Source organism: Agelaius phoeniceus, unplaced genomic scaffold (genome assembly GCF_051311805.1).
Source record: "Agelaius phoeniceus isolate bAgePho1 unplaced genomic scaffold, bAgePho1.hap1 Scaffold_371, whole genome shotgun sequence".
In the NCBI taxonomy this organism is placed as follows: Eukaryota; Metazoa; Chordata; class Aves; order Passeriformes; family Icteridae; genus Agelaius; species Agelaius phoeniceus.
The window spans coordinates 6,690-15,448 of NW_027509966.1; the positions used below are offsets into that span (position 1 = coordinate 6,690).

General features: G+C 50.5%; 1 long non-coding RNA gene across 1 annotated transcript; it reads left to right on the forward strand.

The window, feature by feature from the left end:
• Positions 1–3,811: 3,811 nt before the first annotated feature.
• LOC143693178 (uncharacterized) lies at positions 3,812–4,610 on the forward strand. The gene is made up of 3 exons (XR_013180692.1): positions 3,812–3,894; positions 3,973–4,058; positions 4,139–4,610. It is a non-coding gene; the product is annotated as an uncharacterized LOC143693178 (long non-coding RNA).
• Positions 4,611–8,759: the final 4,149 nt, after the last annotated feature.

The window sequence follows — 8,759 nt, forward strand, 5'->3', positions numbered from 1 at the left end:
TTCCAGAACAGGTCTCGTGCTTTAGGCATTTTTGCTGACCATATCTCATCAGATCTGGCAGCCATTCAGAGAGAGCTTCTTTTATTAAGAGATGAAGAAAGATCATCACACTAAAGAAGTGAATTGCCTTGACTTTTAGTGTGCCTAACGTGCTTTGCTATTGAACACCTTTTACCTGGGCATGCATTGCAGGAGGGAAAAAAATACCACAAAACCACCAAACCTGTATCAAAGCTAGCTTTACATTTCTGGCAGGCATCACTTTCCTAATCTGCCTCACTTTCCTGTTCTTAGAAATCAGAGTCCAAAGTTCAATTGAATATCTTGGAAGGCACATTGGGTATGTGTGAGGTAGCTAATCCTTCTGCCTGCAGCTGAATGCAATGTGTACCACCGCCATTTTTCTAACCTGTGTGTATTGTGCCTAGGCACTTCAATGTTAGATTTCTGTGTATTTAGCAATGAACAAAGTTAAACCCCTCTCTTACACCCAATTTTTTTAGCAGAGAGACAGGAACATTCAAAGTGTCAGTTCAGGCTTGAACCAGTTCATATTTAAATCATTTTATTGTTCCGCAGCATGACTTCCTCTACTTGGTCTCACAATCACAACTCCTGTCAAGGATGGCAAATTTAAATAATTCTTCTTGAGAGTAAAGCTTTCAGATATTAAACCCTTGACTGAATTTTCCTAGGAGAGATTGAATCTCATGGAGATTTCATCATCTGGGGAAGGGCTTGGGGGAAGCGCTGCGCTGCTGTCCAGGGCAGGCGGACTCGTTCTGAGCCTTCTTTGGGGGTCAGGGAAAGGGGGGGTGAGGGCTCGGGGCTCTGATGCCGTTGGGGGCAGCCCAAGGTGCCCAGGAGAGGGAGCCCCACGGCGGTGCAGGAGCAGGTGGGGGGCGGGCGAGGGGCGGGGGTCACGCTGGGTGCCGTCCCCCAGAGGGACCCAAAGCTGCCACCAAATGCACAGGGAAATTGCATTCCAATGTCTTGGAACAGAGGCTCATCGGGAGTTTTCTCAGCTATCCAAGCACAGAGCCCTGGAGCCAAGGCAGCCTGAGCTGCTGCGTGCTTGCTGTGAGCCTTGAGGTGAGCGCGCATCATTGCAGGCTCGGGATCAATTGAAATGCGCTAAGGAAACCAGCTCTGGGGAGGGAGGGAGGCAGGGAAATGCTCTCTTAACATGTGCCAATGCTTCTGTCAAACTCATCAGGGCAGGACAGCGTTCAGACTGAAAGTGTAAGAAGATGTGGAGTGAGACAGAGAACCTGACAGGAGCACCGGACTCACAAGTGCACGGATTTTGCTTTTGGCTTGGATTGAAACTCAGAAGTTGTAAGGAATTTGGAAAGGAGAAGGGACGTTTCAGAAGGAGAAGAAGAAAAAGAAGTTGTTGGTTTTTTTTACAGCCCTGGCAAAATCTTTGGTTCTAGCTAATAAAGGAAGTTAGTTGAAATAAAAAAAAGAAAAAAACATGGGTTTTTCTCCTTCACTGTTGTATTCGTTGGTGGTAGATGGTGTGTTGTTTTATTTCTTGGTCTTATTAACTCTGTGTAAATAGTTTTTTGAGTGAAGCTAACTTTCTGGACAGGTTGGTTTGTATTTGAGGTAGGATTAATTTCAAGAGGTTTCTTTCCTAGACTTCTGATAGGTATTCCTGGGATTTTGGTTTTGTTTACTGCATGTATCAACAGAGAGATTTGGTAGGGCCAGCTGGGCTGCTGAAGTTCTGGGTGTTAATTTATTAGATGGCTTTTGTTAAACACAGATTAATTATGTAAGTTAACAGCAAATTACCCAATTTATCTAGGTATGCTACCTAAACACAATGCTTTATGTCTTACCATTTTTCTGTTGTTCTGCTCCAAGTAGTTGTGTCAAAAAAGAAAGCGCTGTTATTTTTCTGAAGAGCTTTCTTCTATAACAAGGCCTTTACTCCCTTTGAATTTGAGTCAGAGGAGCCAAACAGCTGCAGCTGCTCTGAGGGCTTTTCTATTCAGTGGGATTAGCCCCCTCCCTTTTCTCAGGCATCATGGGAATGGGAGGCGGGCACCATCAGGGGTATATTAACCCCAGCCTTTGCTGAGGGGTTTCATTCCCTCTCTGGGATGTGCTGGGGTGAGGGCTCTCCTGTCATTTCAGTGACGAGGCTCTTTCAGCTTATCTCAGCTTGCTTTCAGCAGGTGTTTCTGGGCATCTAAAGCAATAGAGGCTTGGAAGATCCTGTGAAGAAAATGGCATGGAATACAGGGAGTATTTAAGGTGACGATTTTGGATTTTGTGTTTAGGGGTGATAAAGTGCATTTGCAATTTCTGGTTTTGTTCTTGTTTTGTGTTTTTATTGTTTTTAGGAGGTGCACAGCTTCCAGAGATCCCAGGTTGTGTCCAGCACAGCACTTCTTTCAGCAGATTGATCATGTCACAGGAGGCATCTGCCCAGTGTCAAAAATGATGTTTGAGATGGAGGCTTCAGGTGAGTTGAGGGTTGTGACTGGGAGAGGGAGGGTGAGCAGGTGTCCAGTTAGGAGTTATTGGGGGGCAGGGGGGTTTGCAGGCAGCAGGGTGAGAAAGGGTGTTTATTTGAGGGCCCCCCACACAGGGCTTTTCAGAAGCACAGCAGAGGCATTCCCATGTCTTCCTCACACAAGGTCCACTGCACTCACAGGAATGCCATTGAACTTTGCTTTTCTCTAACCCAGGTGTCACTCATAATAATGCCCACAGCCTTGGAATCAGGATGAAGGTGGAGCCTGAAGGAGCCAGGCACACTCAGGAGAGGGCAAGTAGCTGACTTGCTGGGATTTGGCCCACATAACTCTGAACTCATACTTTGGTTTTGGTTTTCTTTATTGTAGCTGACCGAGAGGCTAACAGGCCATCACGGGGCCCTCCGAGGCAGACTCATTTCAGGTGCAACGTGGATTCACATCGCCGGTCATCCAAAAGATAAGTCTGGGTCACGGCCTGGAGAAGGGAGAGCAGCGGGTTGGGAGTTCCTGGGACAGATTGAAAAATTAGCAGAGGGAAAAGCAATCTTCTCCAAGGGGCCTCTTAGGACAGCTAAGGGGAGAGACTCCACATTTGATGGCAGCGTGCAGGCGGGCAGGGCAGAGCAGTTCCGGTCCACGTCGTGTTGTCGGGTGTACCGTGTTACCTACTGTGTCTTTGGGGTCCCTTTTGCCTTTTCCCCTCGAGGCCCTCACCACAAGCATAATGTGTTGTGTTTAACGTCCCCCCGTTGGTCATGTTCTGTGTCACGGGTGTCTGCACATGTTTGTGCCGGAGCTGCTCTGCCCTGCCGCAGAGGCTGCTGCAACAGGACAAGGCTCAGGGACACGCAGTTTGTGGGGTGTGGCCGGACTCTAGATGATATTCCTAGATAGACAGAAGATGTTTGGAGCTGTGAAGATATCTTGCAGCCCTTTGACGTTTGTCCTCGCTTTCTTTCAGATGCAGAAGGATAAAATCCAGGGCAAAATCCATCCGCCCATCCCGAGTGAGGAGGTTCCCCCGAGCAGGTCAGTCACCGTTTGTCTCTGCAGGGGGAGTGTCAAGTGTGACTCTGTTACAGCTCTGTTCTTTTTCTTTTTAGGAAGCTGGACATCAGCAGGCAAGGTGAGATGGGCAAGGTGAGCATTGAGTAGCGTACAGGAGCAGTTGTTATTGCTCCAGTCTCACTTTGCGGTGCAGCTCTAAGCATCCGTTCCTGTTTCTGCGCTTCAGGCAATCCACTCGGAGTACGCCAAGCCCCAGTCACCAACCGGCCGACGCGCCGGGTTTGCCGCTCTCCCGAGCCCTGGGGAAGAATCCCGGGACTCGGCGATGAAGCCTCTGCCTTTTCTGTTTAAAGGTGTCACCAGGGCAGCCTTCAGCAATGGCCGAGGAGTTGCGGTGAGTCAGGGAGGTAGGGAGGAGGAGCGAGGCTCCGCTCAGGTTTCAGCAGCGCCACATCCCCTCGTCTCCTCTTAGCCCAGGCGTGCCCCACGACAATGGCGTCAGCCTCCGAGTGCAGCTGAAGCATGTGGCCCCAGGAGCCGGGCATTCTTGGGAAAAGAGTGAGTGGCAGAATTGTTGGGTTTTGGCCAATGTGCTGCTGAGGTTATGCATTGATATTTTGTTTACTTTATTGGAGCAGACGAAGAAACAACAGGAAGTTGTTTAACAAGAGTGCCAGCAGGACCTTCCCAGATGTCGAGGCAGCCTTCCTTTGCACCTGACACAGACCGGCATCCCCAGATGTCTGAGAGATAAGTAGAGGGCTACGACCCACAGAAGGGATGAAACCAGGGCACAGGGCAGGGACCCACCGGGAGGGGTTTTTGAGTCCACTTTGGAGACGGGGGTGTGCACGAAGCGGCCCCTTAGGCCTGGGGGGGGAAATAAAAGCAAAGTCTCACTTTTGATCACAGTGCTGAGGTGAGCAGGGCAGAGCAGTGCCGGTGTGTACTGTGTCATTTGTCTATTGTGTGTTCTGTGTGGTTGGATGTGTCATGTCCTTTACCTTAGGCCTTTGAGGAGCCTAGCAGAAACCCTGGCATCATTGTTAGCATCTGTAATCTCTGCATTCCTTGGCCTGGTACCCAGGCCATTGACCTTTTGACTCGGGAGCTCAGACAGGCATCAGAATTGCATCTCTCTTCAGAAGCATCCAGTCAGGTGGCTTTTCAGGTCTTGTTCTGAGCTGCATGGACAGCCGTGCTCCTCAGTGCTCCGTTATGACGGATTAGGCTTTGTAAGAATGCGAGGTTAGGGAGAGGATTCTGACCGTAGGATTCCTGGGTGTCCATCTTTGCAGTTCTTGGAATAAATCTTTCAGCCAGCATCTTCCTCCAGGGTTCTCTGAGCCTCATCAGTTTGCCATCAGTCTCACCTCGGTCATCTCCTTTTGCATTCTCTGAGTCCTTGCAGCCACTTTGCTTGCCAGGAGATTTCTGTTCCTGTTGTGTCCCCCCTGTCTGTCACGTCCTGTCCCGTGTCACGGGTGTCAGCACACACATTTGTGCCGGAGCTGCTCTGCCCTGCCGCATAGCCTGGTGCAGTAGGAGAAGTCCCTGGGAGTTTGTAATGTGGGGTGTAGTGGGACTCTAGATGGGATTTGTAGATGGACACAAGACGTCTGGAGCTCTTAAATTATCCTGCAACAGTTTGAGTTTTGTCCTAACTTTTTTTTCAGATTCAGATGGATTAAATGTGTGCCAGAGGGCCCCATCCCGAGTGAGGGGTTTCCCCCGTGCAGGTGAGGCACCGTTTGTCTCTGCAGCAGAAGTGTATATGGTGACTCTGTTACAGCACTGTTCTTTGTCTTTCTTTTTAGGAAGTAAATGTGGATACCAGCTGTCAAGGTGAGCAGTGGAGAGAAGTAGTTGTTATTGCTCAGGTCTCAATTTCTGGTGCAGCTCTAAGCTTCCATTCTCGTTTGTGTACTTTAGGCAATCCACTCAGAGTATGCCAAGCCCCCGTCACCAGCCAGCCGATGCTCTGGGTTTCCTGCAAATGTGAAGCCTGTGGATGCATTACAGGACTTGGTGATGAAGCCCTAAACTTTTCTATTTAAAGGTGCCATCCGGGTGGCCTTCGGCAGCTGCCCAGGAGTTGTGGTGAGTCAGGGATGTAGGGGGGAGGAGCGAGGGTCCACTCAGGTTTCAGCCGTGCCAAATCACCTCATCTCCTCTTAACCCAGGCGTCCCCTGTGGCAACGGCCTCGGTCTCTGAGTGTGCCCGAAGCGTGCGGCCCAAGCAGCTGAGCGTTCTTAGGAGAAGGGTGAGGAGCAGACTTGTGGGGTTTTGGCCGATGTGGTGCCACGATCAGGCATTGATGTTTGGTTTTCTTTAATACAGCTGTCTAAGAGACACCAGCCCGGTGCCAGCAGGACCTTCCCAGCTGACGAGGTGGCCTTTCTTTGCACCTGAGACCGGCATCCCCAGATGTCTGAGAGAGAAGTAGAGGGCTATGTCCCACAGGGGGGATGAAAGCAGGGTGCTGGTTTGGGAAATACTGCGACGGGTTTTTGAGTCCCCTTTGGAGGTGGGGGGGTGTCCATGAAGTGGCCCCTTAGGCCCCATAAAAGCAAAATCTCACTTTTGATCACAGTGCTGAGGTGCGCTGGGCAGAGCGGTCCCGGTGTGTATTGTGTCCCTTGTCTATTGTGCATTATGTGTTGTTTGGGTATCTCATGTCTCTTACCTTAGCCTTTTCAGGGTCCTGTCAGAAACCTTGGCATTGTTCTTATCGTCTGTGATCTCTGCATTTCTTGGCCTGGCACCCATGCCTTACAACCTTTGCCTGGGGAGCTCAGACATGTATCAGAATTGCATCTCTCTTTGGAAGCATCCAGTCAGATGTCTTTTCAGGTCTTGTTCTGAGCTGTATGGACAGCTATGCCCTGCCAGGATCCATTATGGCAGATTAGGACTTGAAAGAATGTGAGGACCGGTAGAGGCTTCTGACCGGTCTGATTCTCGGGCATCCATCTTTGCAGTTCTTGGAATAAATACTTCAGTTAGCATCTTCTTCCATCAGTGTTTTCTGAGCCACATCAGCTTGCCATCAGTCTCACCTCAGTCATCTCATTTGGCATGCTCTCGTTGCTCGCAGTAATCCTTTTTGCCAAGAGATTTCTGTCTGTGTTGTGTGCCCATTGTTTGTTGTGTCCTGTCTGTCCTGTGTCACAGGTGTCTGCACATATTTGTGCCGGAGCTGCTCTGCCCTGCTGCATAGCCTTTTGTAATAGGACAAGCCCTGGGGAGTTGAAATTTTTCATGTGGGGTGTACTTGGACTCTAGATGCTGTTCCTAGATTGATATAAGGTGTTTGCAGCTTTTGAGTCATCCTGCCGGTGTTTGACATATGTTCTAACTCTCTTGCAGGTGCAGATGCATTGCATCCATGGCAGAGCACCCCATCCCGGGTGAGGGGGTTCCCCATAGCGGGTCAGTCACCATTTGTCTGTGCAGGGGATGTGTCAAGTGTGACCCTGTTACAGCGCTGTTCTTTGTCTTTATTTTTAGCAAGTATAGCAGCATCTCAGCAGTCAAGTTCAAGAGGGTAAGGTGAGCAGTAGCCTTTCTTGTTGCTGAGGTCTCAATTCCTGGGGCAAGTCTAAGTCTCCGTTCTCGTTTTTGTGCCTTAGGCCATCTGCTCGGAGCATGCCAAGCTCCCATCCCCAACGGGCCGCCGGACCGGGTTTGCCGCTCTCGCGAGCCCCATGTTCCGGGCAGCCATCAGGAACCGCCGAGGAGTTGCGGTGAGTCAGGGAAGTAGGGAGGAGGAGCGAGGGTCCACTCAGGTTTCAGCAATGCCACGTCACCTCCTGTCCACTTAACCCAGGCGCACCCCATGACGACGGCGTCGGCCTCCGAGCGCGGCCGGAGCGTGCGACCCGAAGAGCCGGGCCTTCTTAGGAGAAGGGTGAGTAGCAGACTTGTGGGGTTTTGGCCAATGTGGTGCCACGATCAGGCATTGATGTTTGGTTTCCTTTGATATAGCTGTCTAAGAGGCAACGGCCCGGTGCCAGCAGGACCTTCCCAGCTGACAAGGCGGCCTTCCTTCGCACCTGACATGGACTGGGATTTCCATATGTCCAAGAGATAAGTCAAGGGCTACGACCCACAGAGGGGATGAAAGCAGGGTGCTGGGTTGGGGCTCCTGGGGGGGAGGGGGTTGAGTTGTCTCTGGAGATGAGGGTAGCCAAGATGTGGCCCCTTAGGCCACGTAAAAGGAAAGTCTCACTTTTGATCACAGTGCTGAGGTGCGCAGGGCAGAGCAGTCCCGGTGTGTATCGTGTCCCTTGTCTTTTGTGTATTATGTGATGTTTGGGTATCTCATGTCTCTTATCTTAGCCCTGTGAAGGGCCTGTCAGAAACCTTGGCGCCATTCTTAGAATCTGTGATCTCAGTGTTCCTCAGCCTGGTACCCAGGCCATTGAACCTTTGACTCAGGAGCTCCGACAGGCATCAGAATTGCATCTCTCTTTGGAAGCATCCAGTCAGGTGGCTTTTCAGGTCTTGTTCTGAGCTGCACGGACAGCCGTGCTCCGCAATGCTCCATTTCAACGGATTAGGCTTTGTAAGAATGCGAGGTTAGGGTGAGGATTCTGACCGTAGGATTCCTGGGTATCCATCTTTGCAGTTCTTGGAATAAATCATTCAGCCAGCATCTTCCTCCAGGGTTCTCTGAGCCTCATCAGTTTGCCATCTGTCTCATCTTGGTCATCTCCTTTTGCATTCTCTGAGTCCTTGCAGCCACTTTCCTTGCCAGGAGCTTTCTGTTCCTGTTGTGTCCCCTCTGTCTGTCACGTCCCGTCCCGTGTCACGGGTGTCAGCACACACATTTGTGCCGGAGCTGCTCTGCCCTGCCGCATAGCCTGGTGCAGTAGGAGAAGTCCCTGGGAGTTTGTAATGTGGGGTGTAGTGGGACTCTAGATGGGATTTGTAGATGGACACAAGACGTCTGGAGCTCCTAAGTTATTCTGCAACAGTTTGAGTTTTGTCCTAACTTTTTTTTCAGATTCAGATGGATTAAATGTGTGCCAGAGGGCCCCATCCTGGGTGAGGGGTTTCCCCCGTGCAGGTGAGGCACCGTTTGTCTCTGCAGCAGAAGTGTAAATGGTGACTCTGTTACAGCACTGTTCTTTGTCTTTCTTTTTAGGAAGCAGATGTGGATACCAGCTGTCAAGGTGAGCAGTGGAGAGCAGTAGTTGTTATTGCTCAGGTCTCAATTTCTGGTGCAGCTCTAAGCTTCCGTTCTCGTTTGTGCA